A 14,882-nucleotide genomic window follows, 5' to 3' on the forward strand; every position below is an offset into this window, starting at 1 on the left:
ACACACCCAGGAGCAGTCACACACACACACACACACACACACACACACTGGAGCAGTCACATACACACACACACACACACCCAGGAGCAGTCACACACACACACAAGTGAGCAGTGTGAGCAGCGATATGATGTGCCTGATGCCACTACAGTCTGGCAAAAAACCGGACTGCCTGTGCCAGGGCACAAAACTGAGCCTGATAAGGACCCGTTTCAAGGCCCCCTTAAAAAAAACTGCCGGTGCTCAGCACCGGTGAGACCCGGCCCACCTAAAGCCATGTGAAAGGACTTTTTCACACGCGACATTCATGCCCCAAATCTGTGGTGTTCATCTGCAGTACGAGCTGAGCACAAATATTATATAATTTCTAGTTTGAAAATCCGGTGGTACTCACCGCGAGGATTGGACGTTGCCTCACAGCTGCCTCTGATGCAGGCGTTGGACGGTGCCCGCGTCTTCCAGGCGCAGAGCAGCCGCCGCGGCTTCGGTTCCTCGAGCTGAGGTGGCTGGAGAGTTCACTCTATTTCTTAAACGGGCTCCGCCTGCTTCCCTTCGGCTCCCACCCTGCCTGCGCGCTGATAACCCGGCCTTGGCGCAAGAGTCAATATGCGTGTCAGATAGGCGGGCCATTAGGGAGAGAAGCGCCTGGTGTGCAGTGGGCGTTGGTGCCAGCTGCTGTTGGGGAACGGTGTGGCACTTCGTGACATGTAGATAGATACTGGTCCGACTCTGGCCATGGCTCGGAGGCTCCTTTCCTGGTTAGTGCGCGTTAGTGTCCGGACTCTTTCTTGGCGTCGCTTGGGTTTTGCTCAGTGTTCCACAAGGGACGTCACCCCTCCTACAGATTAGGCACTGGGGTACTCTCCGCCCCCTCTGTCTCTCGCAGTCACGGAGGTCAGCATAGGGTGTCCACTGTGCTGCCCTGCCTTAGTGGGACCGACCACGCGCCTTTGGCAGAGGGTGATTCTGACCCAGAGATTGGTGAACTCCAACCGTACACTCGCCCACCTGAGTGACGAACGGTGACCTTTGTGTTCATTCGACAGGCCCTTCTAACTTTGCAGTATTGGTGCCCTACTTTAGATCAAGTCCTTGCTTATTGTTACTGTGAGCAAGTGGCGACCATTAGGCACTCCTTTCAGACAGCCCTCCGCCCCCCTCCCCCGTCCCCACCTCACTCTTTCTCAGCGTTGTGGCGAACTTTGGGAATCAGGGAGCGGAGCGCTTGGCAGCTGGTGGCACAGCGCACGCGCTTCCACCCCTGGCGGAAACGGTTTATAACAGGATTAATTTGTCAGGCAGTGTGTGCAGGGCTGCTTTAAACTTTGCCATGCAAAATCTGGAGCTAGTTTATAGCTATAGTTTTCTTTAAAAAGCAAGCGTATGCCAGGACCTAATAAATACAGGGATTAAAAAGACAGGATAATGCCCCAGTTCTTTGTTGGCAAGGTTGGAAGTCCACTAAAAATACTTCTGGGGCGGTTTCTAGGACTTCAGGCCAGTCTTAGGCCTTCTGGGTGCTTCATAGCGCTTCTGTGCGCTCTAAACGGGAGAAATCGCGGCACCCTACCAAATCTCACGCATCTCGCGTGAGTCGCGTACCTACGGCCCTACCAACTCCCACGCATCACGCGTGAGTACGGGTACGCGACGTACTGAAGGAACGAAGCGTACTGTTCAGAGGGGTACGCAGCGTATCTTGCAAGGCGCACAGTCCACCCAATGTGAAGTGTACAGTTCAGGTGAGTACGCAGCGGACCTTACAATTAATCTGCAGGTGGGAGGAAACAGAACGCCCAGTACGTGGAGTACAATTCTAAAAGCGCTCAGTTGATTTAACGCTTTTTGGGCAATGCGAGGCGTACTCTGGCCACCAGCACTACGGAGCGCCCTCGGCTACTCAAGCAACGCGCAGCTCGATCACTCATCTGAGTTTGAGCCACTCTATTGCCACAGCCTCGAGGCAAGGAATGCACATCTATCATCCTAACTCAGAAACTCGGGATAATTATAAACATGGAGAGTTTTGCTAACCCACCCAGGTGATGAGCGATTAAACAAGCACTCACCCGAGGCGGCGGTAGAAGAGCTGGGGGGCGTGTTTTTCGTGCTCTCCCCTTCCCATTGGCTGGAAGGTAAAATTCCAGCCAATGGGAAGAGGAGAGGGCGGAACTTAAAAAAAGAGTCAGAAACGCCCACGATTCGCGTTCTGACCGGGAAAGAGTGATGGACAACCGTGTCTTCCAATGGCTAGCCTCCATTTATGGAGCTAGCCAATGGAAGACAAGGCGGGACCAAAGCCCATATGTAGAGACATAAGATTTCGGCTCCGCCCACCCACTGCTCACGCAGTGGGACGGTAGCCGAAACCTAAAAACGATAACAGGATGTTTGCCATTCCCCCTGCACAATCCTACTCTAGACTTCTGCACTTTTTGTTCTGGAAATCGAGCACATTACAGAGGATGGAGAAAAGAGTTCCATTGGAAACTCGAAAGGAAGTAAATATTTCAGTACAGACCGAATCTGGCTGGATATTGCAACCAGTTGCAGTACAGTGGGTATTCATGCTCATAGAGCCTGGAGTATCTTCTTTGCACTGGACATGCCTGAAGGTACAGGAAGGGCTGTGGATATTCTTCCAGTCTTATTGACAGTACCCCAGGTTCTGAGCCTTGCACAGACGGATCCTGAGAACAGCTTGGTAGGACATCTATGCACAGATTGCAGCTCATGAGTAACAGAAAGGTGGTAAGTCTTAACACATAAAAAATCTTGTATCCGTAGATTGAAAGGTTTGTAGTGCACCCTGTCCCATGTTTAATACATTTTTTATGTCCATGTTGCCTGCACGATGTGCTATAAAGAACAGGTTTTTTATGCAGTTTTTGTTACTTCTGGTGCCACACAGGCAAACGCATCACCTGCTTTTGCAGCTGTACTCCCCTACACACTGTACTCCCCGGCCCCCATATTGTAGGGTTCCTGTTATTAATGAGCAGGTCTTTTAGGTGGCACATGTGTACAAATATCCCTGAGCTTGACTTTGGGGTTGTAGGATTTTTTGGAAAGAGGCAAACTGGTGATTATACCTGAGGAATACTTTGACAGTACAATGTACCATTTAAAACCATTCTCTTTTATCATGTATTACTTTTTTTTCTAAATGTATGTGGTACAATGCATTGTTTAAAATATTTTTTTTAATAAGATAATTACACTTATTAAACCCAACCCTATTTTAGTGTGCGCTCATCCACTGTGCTTGTTCTCGTGCTGTACATGGATTGATGCTTTCTACCCCATCCCTTTTACCATGAGTTTGTTAGCAGTTTCACTGGTGGGAGAAAGGTAACCAAGCCCATGTAAATGAATAGTAAGTTGTTACATTTCCAATTGTATTTGTTAAATTTGCTCAAAATACACCAGAGCTGCTGACTTATAACTGGGGAATTAGGTTCCAGAAATGTTGCCGGATATAGCCTGGGATATGCCGTCGACGGATCAATTATGTAGTGTACCAGGTTCCAGAAATGTTTGTCAGGTGGTGGGGGGGGCCGACATCTAAAAAAATTCAGCTGGGGGGCTCAACCTAAAAAAGTTTGAAGACCTCTGCGTTAGACCTTACATTAAATATTTACTCAATAAGTCACCAGTTTTGATCTTTGTCGCATCAGCTATTCTTAACTAAAAAGATGGGGCGTCAGCAGGGTCTGCGGGATGATCAGCCGCTAACACAATTTCCCCTGCAACATATGTGTGATACAATCCCCAAAAATTCTTAGGACGACTCTGGGGAGGAAGCAGCTCACTATACAACTCGGTCTGTGTATTGCAGTACAGCATGTCACACGACCACTCCTGTAGTGTGGGAGAGGGGCCACGTGCCCAACACATCGCGACTCTCCATTTTGCGATCATTAACCCCATATCAACCAGTCTCCAGATGTCTTTCTTTAATTTCTTAGTATAACCCAATAGTGCAATCAAAGGATCTGGGGGCAGAGAGGTGTCTGTGATAGCACTCATTTCCTGGAATACCTGCTTCCAAAATTTGGCCACCGCCGGACAAAGCCAGGCCACGGGTAGGAAATCTGCTGCTTGCGCTTTGCACCTGAGACACTCATCTGTCTCGCGCAACCCATATCGGAATAGCCAGACAGGCGTGTAAAAGACCCTTTGTGAATATTGAAAATGAATTAGCCGATGCAGACCATTTAGGGAGACTCTGCGTGTCGCATCACAGCAGTAGCCCCAGGTGTCATCATCTATATTCATATCTAGATAGGTCTGCCACTCCAAAAGTGTCGAAATTCTTACAATAATTTTGGATTATTCCATAGATGTTTGTGACTAACCTATGAGGAGACTTCAATTTCAACCGTAAAGTGAAGGGCGCCACCTCCGGTGGCTCCTCCATGTCCTCACCAAGGAGCTCACGCAATGCATGACGCACCCTGTGATATTGGAGTTGTACCAAGGAGGAGGCATCATGACCTACAGTGACTATCTCGGCCCATGTACGAACCCTACAGTCCAGGAAGAGGTCTCCAGCCTTGGTAATACTGATGGTGTTCAATGCTTTAAGTGCTACCCAGTCACCACCCACAAACAGCCAGGAGCTCCACTCCAGCGCGGTAATTGGTGAGTACAGTATATTACTAGCTTGCCTTTTCAGCAGATCTTGCCATGCATGTACCGTGGAGTTAATGGAGTCTAGAATACCCGTGCGATGATCGGGATAGTGAAATAGACATGTCGGGAGAGCAGCGGGGGAGACAGCTACATTTTCTATATGTAGGTGCGGAGGGTCCAATTGTTGAGGAACCCAGTGGAACGCATGGCTGCTTTGTGCCACTCTGTAGTAAAGATTAATATCTGGGGTGGTCAATCCCCCTAAGCCATAAGGGAGAGTAAGCCCCTTCCACTGAACTCGTAGCTGCTTCCCCGCCCAGGCCAACCTCATTAGAATGGAAGTGATTGATTTAAAAAAGTGGGCTGGGAGGACCATGGGGATATTTTAAAAATAGAAACAGGAACTGTGGGAGGACAACCATTTTCATCAGCGATATTCGCCCCAGCAAGTAGAGAGGTAACCGTACCCAACGTTCCACATCTTCTTCAAGTTTAGAAACTGCCCTGCCATAATTTGCCCTGAATATTATCTCTGGATCAGTGTGGATCTGGAATCCTAGGAACGTACTGGATCCGTAGTCTAAGACAATCCATTGCAGGAGTGGCAGTGCAACTGGTCAAAGGAAATATTATCGACTTATTGCAGTTTATTTTTAGGCCGGAGACCACACCAAATATCACCACCTCTTAGAGAACCGGGGACAGATTATCCTCTGGGTTTCTAATGTAAAGCAAGGTATCAGATGCATAGGATGACACTATTAAATTGTAATCGGGGAAACGGATGCCATGTAATCCATGGCATTGCCAAAGCGCGCATGCTAGTGGTTCCGCAACTAAAGCGTAGAGTAAAGGGGATAAAGGGCATCCCTGCTTGGTGCCTCTGGAAAGTTTCACGGGAGCAGTTACCATATCACTGATATGGATTCTAGCAGATGGAGAGGTATACACTACTGCCACCAACTTGATAAATATTTCACCCACCCCCGTCCTACGTAAAACTGCCCCCATGAATACCCATTCTATCGAGTCAAACGCTTTTTCAGGGTCTAAAGACTGCAGTAGCTCTAACTTCTGGGTTGACGTGTTGTAGCATCCCAAAAAATGTGCGCAAATTATATGTGAGGTTTCGCCCAGGTACAAATCCTGCCTGTTCTGTGCTAGCCAATGTCGGAACTAAGGGCGCAAGACGATTGGCTAAAATCTTAGCGCAAATTTTGTTATCTACATTTAGTAAAGACAGAGGGTGAAACGAGGTGCAAACGTCTGAGGGCTTGCCTGGCTTGAGAAGGGTAACAATCTTGGCTTCCTTCATTGATGGGGGAAACTCTCCTGGGTCACTGATCTCCTCAAATAGGTTTACCATATGGGGACTAAAAGGTCTTTGAATTCTGACCCGGGACACTCCCTGAACGAATAGTTCTCAAAGCCTCATGAATCTCCCATGCCTCCAGGGGCCTCATCAAATATGCACAATGTTCATTTGTGAGCCAGGGAAGTTTTATATGTTCCAGATAGTCTTGGACCAGGCTATCATCTGCCTGTACGCGGGAGTGGTACAGCTCCATATAATACAACCTGAATCGGTCTGCTATAGCTTCCGGGTCACTCAGCATATCACCCTTGTCATATCTAACTGCCGTAATCCAGGAGGATTCTCTCCTATGCCATAATAACGCTGCAAGAGTTGCTCCAGGACGTTCTCCCTCGCTATGGCTTCTGGCCAGAGGGTAGTTACCCATATGTTTGACTTCCCGATCAGCCTCTGCATGATACTCTGCCAGTGTATTTATTAATTCCTCAGCACTATGAGCAGCCTCGTTCATCTCAAGCCCAACTCCAGCTTGGATAGACGTTTTTCCAGGGTAACCAGCCTTGCCCTAATAGCAAGCAATACTCCTGAGTGTTTAGAGATCGCAATGCCTTTGATGTAGACTTTAAAAGTTTCCCAGACTGTGGCAAACTTGAGAACGGAACCAATATTTTTGTCGAAAAAATCCTTAATAGCTTCAGAAATATCTGCCTTGAAGGCATCCTCAAGCAATGAGTATGGAGGGAATCCAGGGGCAGAGTCAGCACAAGACGCGGAGGAGCCTCCACTTGCGGCCTGGGACCATTGTGTCAACTTTCCCCTGAAGACACGCGGCTATAACCTTACAGAGGTGCACATTACCTCTTTAGAAACAAAGTGGCAACACAAAAACCACTGTGACTACTACACAAATCGTGTGAGTATAGTTCCATGTGAGAAGTTGGCCTGATGTATGATGTCCACAGTTCTGTGGGCACCTTGTATCAGTCCAAACAATCCCTTATGGTGATGGTTGTAAGTCAACCTTATAGACAAGCTATCCTAGGGGTAGCATGGACTAAGCAGCCTTAAAGGCTTAACTCAAGAGGGCATGTGAAGCCAGCTGTTTTACCATATGCAATCCTGTAATACCAAATGAAAGGACACCACACAAGTTATATATTATAGAAATATATGTATTTATTCTCAGAATAATCCCCACTACTCTTTATGAGCAATGAAGCACAAGCGTTTAAACAAAAGCACAATATAACATATACAAGTTGCACGTTTTTGGATAAGGCCGGTGGCCACTCAAACCATATATCAAAAAAGTGGTATAACAATCACTAATCGATTGGGGGTAAGGCCTTAGGGCCTTGGGAATCGCTGGGACTACACTGGACTAACCACGGTTAGGACGGGAGTAGCCCGCAGGATTCGGGTGCAGTGCAGAAAGCACACGCATGCACCAATGTAAAGTCAATGGTGCATAAAAGTTATCGTTTTACAGATTAAAGAGTCTTCCGACTGGACTAGGACTACCAAACTTTAGAGTTCGGCACTAGAGGTGTGTACCAGTGTAAGAACACCGGCGCTAGTAAGTTACCTCACCCACAGGAAGCGGGTGCATAGGTGCCAAAGTGTGTTGGGTTTCGTCACGCAGTTCGATGGTGCCTGAAGATGAAGATGCTGCAGGCGTCCAGAAGAGAACTGTCCGGTGCGATCCAAGGGTGGATCGAAGCTGAAGGGTACCTGAAAGCAGAGGGGACAGAGTCTGGGTCACTGGGCAGTGACCAGGAAGGAACCAGGAAGGAACCAGGCGATGTCGGGCACAATCAGGTCGATGTTAGGTGCCCTGTCTCCGCTGCCACGTGGACTCTGGGGCACCGAGGATGTCCTGGAGTGAATCACAAGCTGTCCCACAAAGGCTCTTGCTGTTGGCGGTGTCGGCTTCACGATCGGAGTCAACAAGCCTTGGCAAAGGCAACCCACGCAGGATTCGAAGATGGCTTAATACTCGGACCAGCAAGGTCTGAGCGGGTGCTCCTTTTCAGGGGAGCGAGTGCAAGTCTGGAGCAACCAGACCAGCTGTTCAAGTTTGAAGGTTCGTTGGTTCTGGGGCCACTGGCCAACGGGCAAGCGACCGGACCAATGCGTCGAGCAGGAAAATGCAAAAAGGCCCCATGCAGCACTCGTCAAGTGTGGAGGGGTGAGCTTCGGTGCAAAAGCTGCTCGGGGCTGGAGCTTCTCAAAGTCCAATGCACAGCTTCAAGGGAGCCTCGGGTGCTGCACGGTCAGCGCTTCATGGTTTATTCAAGATGGCCGCCCCCACGCTTCAGTCTTCCACGTCGAGTGGGATGTCGAAGGGTCCAGAGTTTCGTTTCATAAGTTTCAGTCAGGATAATCTGATGTGCATTGGCACTGCTTCCACCTATATTCCAAATCTGGGGGCTGGATTACCTGCTATGTCCCTCCAATGGGTGGGACCCAGGAAGGGGGTGGTTACACCCCTTTCCTTTGTCCAGTTTGCCACCAGGACTGGGGCTGGAGTGCCCCAGAACCGGTTTGACTGGAATCTGCCCAGGGACACCTTGTGTGCCCCAGGCAGTGTCTAGTTTCTTTCAACCCTCCCTGCTACAATCCACTATCTCCTGTCTGGGGTGGTGTGACACCTCCCTGTGACAGGAAACCCTTTGTTCAGGCGTCCTCTGCCTAGTTTCGGTCAGCAGCAGGAGTTCAGACATGTGTCTGTGGCAGCAGCATCCATTTTGTGATGCTGGGGCTCTGGTTAGGATTAACCGCATTTGCAGTAAGTAACATGTCTTCTCCCTCTAGAAGGGTGGAATGCTACCCCCGTCGCCAGAATTGGCAAGGGGGTAGTATTCCAAAATGTATGACACCAAACACGACATGTTTTGATGAAGCCAAACCAAAGTTAGCATTAACCGCGAGGATTATAATGCACTTAAGAGTATATGGTATGACAGTATCACTAGAACAGCTATACGGAAATGGTTCCGAAAGCTGCAGACAGGCTCAGCTCAGACTAGAGCACCATCTCACATAAAACCAAGCACTCTGCCTCCAGGATTGTTAAGGCCTGCCATAGGAGTGACTTATAGGTATATATGTGTCCAGATATAGATTTAGACATAGGTATACTACATATAAGCAAGGGGTGATTACACCCCCTTGCCCCAGCTGTGTGAACAGCCAGTTGTGTCGATTTAAGTACCAGCCAGGGGTGGCAAAAGATATGCTGCAGCCCCTGGTAGGCCTTGGATGCACCTATGCCCTTGGCACCTATAGTGCACTGTATAGGGGCTGACAAGGTGTCCAGTACCAAATTGGTTATGTACCTATAGTACGTGTCTGTGAATTTAGAGAGAGAACAGCAGGCTGTGGGTCTGATTAGCAGGCCCACAGCCACATTAAGTCGAAAACCAGTGAAGCAAAAAGCAAAAATTGGGGTGACCATAGGATAGCAGACCCTACTCTCCTACACCCCCCCCCCCAAACGCAGAGACATTAAACTTAACCTTGACCAGATAAGTCTTCATGTTCTAAGTGAAAGTACCTGGAGAGACCATCTGCATTACCATGGTCAGTCCCTGGGCGGTGCTCCACTGTAAAGTCCATCCCCTGTAGGGAAATGGACCACCTGAGCAGTTTGGGATTTTTACCCTTCATCTGATTAAGCCATAAGAGGGGCTTATGGTCTGTCTGAATTAGGAAGTGGGTGCCAAACAAGTATGGTCTCAACTTCTTCAGGGCCCAAACCACAGCAAAGGCCTCCCTCTCAATAGCTGACCAACGTTTCTCTCTAGGGGTCAGCCTTCTGCTAATAGAAGCAATGGGCTGGTCTTGACCATCTACATTGAGTTGTGAAAGCACAGCTCCCACCCCCAACTCAGAAGCATCTGTTTGAACAATGAACTGTTTGGAGTAGTCAGGACTCTTCAGGATAGGTGCAGAGCACATGGCCTTCTTCAGGTCATCAAATGCCTTTTGACAGCTAACTGTCGACTGAACCTTTTTGGGCATCTTCTTGGATGTCAAATCATTTAATGGTGTCACAATGGACCCATAGTTCTTTACAAACTTCCTGTAATACCCAGTCAGGCCCAAGAAGGCTCTGACTTGTGTCTGGGTAGTTGGAGGAGCCCAGTCCTGTATGGCCTGGATCTTGCTCTCCAATGGTTGAACTTGACCCCCACCTACTAGGTGGGCCAAGTACACAACCTTGCTCTGCCCTATCTGGCACTTGGTAGCCTTGATAGTCAGGCCTGCCTTTTGCAGGGTCTCCAGAACCTTCTTCAGGTGGATCAGGTGATCCTCCCAGGTAGAGCTAAAGACAGCAATATCATCTAGATATGCTGCACAAAAGTCATCCAACCCAGAAAGGACTTGATTCACCAACCTTTGGAAGGTTGCAGGTGCATTCTTCAAACCAAAGGGCATCACCACAAACTGATAATGCCCACTGGGGGTAGAGAATGCTGTCTTGGCCTTTGACTCCCCAGCTAACCTGATTTGCCAATAGCCAGCTGTCAGATCAAATGTGCTCAGAAACTTGGCAGAAGCCAATTTGTCAATGAGCTCATCTGCCCTTTGAATGGGATGAGCATCTGTCCTAGTGACAGCATTGAGACCTCTATAGTCCACACAAAATCTCATTTCTCTCTTTCCATCTTGGGTATGAGGTTTTCGCACAAGGACTACTGGGCTGGCCCAGGGGCTCTCTGATGGCTCAATCACTCCAAGTTCTAACATTTTTCTGCACCTCAGCCTTGATACAATCTCTGACATGGTCAGGTTGCCTGTAAATTGTATTCTTCACATGTAGACTATCACCAGTGTCCACCACATGGGTGCACCAGGTAGTCTGACTGGGTGTGAGTGAAAACATGTGTCTGTGGGCTTGCAAGACTTGTCTGCAGTCCATCTGTTGCTGGTCAGTGAGGCTGCCTGCCAAGGCTACTCCATCAACTGAGCCGTCATCAGGGTTTTGGGAAAGCAGGTCTGGGAGTGGGTCACTCTCTTCCTCCTGTTCCCCATCTGTAGCCATGAGCAAGCCCATGCTTTCCCTGTCAACAAATGCTTTCAGTCTGTTCACATGGATCACCCTGTGGGGGTTCCTAGGGGTTTCAAAGTCCACCATGTAGGTGACTTCCCCCTTCTTTTCCATTATGGTGTAGGGTCCAGACCATTTGTCCTGGAGTGCTGCTGGGGCCACTGGCTCCAACACCCACACCTTCTGTCCTGCCTGGTACTCAGTCAGAACAGCCTTTTGGTCATGCCAAGCTTTCTGTAATTCTTGGCTGGCCTCCAGGTTTCAGGATGCTTTCTCCATGTACTCAGCCATCCTGGAGCGGAGACCAAGTACATTGTCCACAATGTCAAGTTTAGGCTTTTTGAGAGGTAACTCCCATCCTTCCCTCACAAGACAAAATTGACCCCTCACAGGGTGGCCAAACAAAAGTTCAAAAGGGCAGTAACCAACCCCCTTCTGTGGGACCTCTCTGTAAGCAAAGAGTAAGCAGGGTAAAAGGATGTCCCATCTACTCCTGAGCTTTTCAGGTAATCCTTTTATCATTCCCTTGAGGGTCTTGTTGAACCTTTCAACAAGCCCATTGCACTGTGGGTGATAGGGTGTGGTGAACTTGTAGTTCACTCCACACTCCTTCCACATTGCCTTTAAGTATCCAGACATAAAGTGTGTACCTCTGTCTGAAAGTACCTCCTTTGGAAAGCCCACTCTGGAGAAAATTCCAAGTAGGGCCCTTGCCACAACAGGAGCTGTTGTGGTCCTCAGGGGAATTGCCTCTGGGTACCTGGTGACATGATCCACTATCACCAGGATAAATCTGTGCCCAGATGCTGTTTGGGGATCCATTGGTCCGACAATGTCAATCCCAACTCTCTCAAAGGGCACCCCCACCACAGGTAGAGGTATAAGGGGGGCCTTTGTTGTGCCACCTGATTTGCCACTGGCTTGGCAGGTGACACAGGAGCGACAAAACTCCTTTGTATCCTCTGACATATGAGGCCAGTGAAAGTGAGGGACAAGCCTGTCCCAAGTCTTGTTCTGGCCTAAGTGTCCTGCAAGGGGAATATCATGGGCCAAGGTTAGAAGGAAGCCCCTAAATTGCAAAGGTATGACCAACCTCCTGGTTGTACCAGGCTTGGGGTCTTTAGCCTCTGAATAAAGGAGCCCATCATCCCAATACACTGAATGGGTACCTTGAGCATTCCCTGCAGCCTCAGCAGCAGCTTGCTGTCTGAGGGGTTCAAGTGAAGGCCAAGTCAACTGAGCCTGCCCCAGGTCTGCCCTTGAGGGTCCCCCTGTCCCCAGAAACTCAACCTGATCAGGTTCAAGCTCTTCAGAGACAGTCTCCTCTTGGATCACAGAATCACCCTCCTGTGAGGTCTGATCCTCAACCTGGGGCAAGTGGGAAGGCTCTGCCTTCACCCTCTTGCTCCTTTTCTTGGGTTGTGGTTGGTCTATTATTTCAAGATCCACCACAGGTTCAGGTAGGCACTTCTTGGCCTGGGACCTGGTTACAGCAAGGACCTGGGCTGAAATCCCTAGCATTTCTGTATGAGTCCTGTACTCCACTTCTGACCATACTGATTCCTCCAGATCATTGCCCAACAAACAGTCAACTGGGAGGTCTGCACTAACAACAACTCTTTTGAGGCCAGTTACCCCTCCCCAGGAGAAATTAACAACAGCCACACTATGTGTAGTAGTGGCATTGCTAGCATTGGTCACTAGATAATTCTCACCTAGTATCATCTGTTCAGGGTCCACAAAGTTAGGTGTCACCATAGTGACACTGGCACAAGTGTCCCTGTAGGCCTGAGCCAGTTTCTCATTAATTAAAGGCGTCTGCCTGTACTTGCCCAGGTTACTAGGACTTATAGTAGAGGACATGGCTATGTCCCCCTCACAGATCAGAACTGCCTTAGTAGGGATCCTGACTAAGCCAGTCTCCATCTCAGTACCCAGGGTTAACCCTACTATAGCCTTGGGTTGTGTACTACCACTGCTAACTGTACTAGGGTGTGCAGGTGTCTTACGGACTGCAGTAGTAGCAACTGGATTTCTCTTAGTGCATTCACTCCCCCAATGAGAAGTGGACTTGCAAAAGTTGCACCAAGGTTTCTTTGGGCTATCATTCTTCTTCTTCTTTCCATTTTGGGAACCACCCTCCTTATTACTAGTTTGGGGGCCTGTAGAAGACTTCTGGTCTTTATCTTTCTGATTATCACCCTTTTGGTCTGCTTTCTTCTGATCACCTCCTTGGTTCTGGGGTTTCTGCTTAACCCTTGTTCTGACCCATTTGTCTACCTTCTTTCCCAATTCTTGGGGAGAGGTCAGATCAGAGTCTACAAGGTGTTGATGCAATAGCTGGTTTTGACAGCTATTAAGGATCTGCTCTCTCAATATAAGAGTGTACAATCCTGTATAGTCTGAGACTTTACTTCCCTGCAACCAACCCTCCAGAGCCTTAGTGGCACAATCAACAAAATCAGTCCAGTCTTGAGTCTGTGCTTTTTGGGTGTCTCTGAACAACAACCTGTATTGCTCAGTGGTTAGGCCAAACCCTTCAATAAGAGCACTCTGCAGGACAGAGTAGTTTTAGCATCCTCAGGTCTAACTGTGAGGAGCCTATCTCTCCCTTTCTCAGAAAAGGAGAGCCACAAGATTGCTGCCCACTGATCTGAAGGAACCTGCTGTACCATGCAGGCCCTCTCCAGAGCAGTTATCCATTTGTGGATGTCATCCCCATCTCTGTAGGGGGGCACAATCTTACTCAGGTTTCTATTGTCATAGGACCTGTCCTTATCTCTTGGGATAATGCTGCCACCAGTAGGAGTCTCCCCACTTAACCTTTGCTCTCTTGCAAGAGCTAGTCTAGCTTGGGCCAGGGCTAATTCCTCTCTTTTTTATTTGGAGATTAACTGCTCTCATCCTGGCCCTATGCTCTTTTCTTTGAGAGGAAGTCATTCCTCTCTGTGATTCTCTTGAGGCACTATAAATGTGAGAGTCCCTGGAAGGGCTTCTATCTTTCCTATTGCCTGGGAGAATCCTGTTATGTACTCTGGGAAGGGGCTGGCCCTCTCCATTTCCATGTAGGTCCAAGTTGGCCCGGCTAAGCCTTCCAACTGGTACCTGGTTATCCCCTTGATCCAAATCTGAATCTTCACCATTTGATTCTGGGTCTGCCTCCACATTTTCTACTTCTGGGGAGGTGTTCTCAGTCTCTGGGGGATCTACTCCTTCTCCTGATACTGAGGGGACTACCTTAGCTCTCTCTAAGTCATCTTTTTCCAGGATGGCTATCATGATAGGAATAGTAGGGTTGTGACCCTTTCTCAGCTTCCTTGCCGTGCACAAGGCACTCAAGTCTTTGTAGCTGAATTTGTCATAGCTGGAGGTTGCCTGTGGAGGGTCAACCTTCACAGGTAGAGAGCCTGTAGCTTCACCTGTGCCAGACATGACTCTAGTGTGGTGTAAGTGATGCACCTACCTACACTCAGTGTTTTCCTACTGTACCTTACTAGTGAGTTGTAGTCAGGGTGTGTTAAGCCCTTTTCTCTACAACTACTAAGTTCAGTAGAACTTAATATGCTAAGCTTTGTTTATATGTACCTAAGTACTTAATGTGATCTTTCAATTTGATATAAAGATTGCAATGGTAAAACAACAGCAAGCTCAATCCGCACCGCTGCTCACCAATGTGAGAAGTTGGCCTGATGTATGATGTCCACAGTTCTGTGGGCACCTTGTATCAGTCCAAACAATCCCTTATGGTGATGGTTTAAGTCAACCTTATAGACAAGCTATCCTAGGGGTAGCATGGACTAAGCAGCCTTAAAAGCTTAACTCAAGAGGGCATGTGAATCCAGCTGTTTCACCATATGCAATCCTGTAATACCAAATGAA

Source organism: Lissotriton helveticus, chromosome 3_1, assembly GCF_964261635.1.
Source record: "Lissotriton helveticus chromosome 3_1, aLisHel1.1, whole genome shotgun sequence".
NCBI lineage: Eukaryota > Metazoa > Chordata > Amphibia > Caudata > Salamandridae > Lissotriton > Lissotriton helveticus.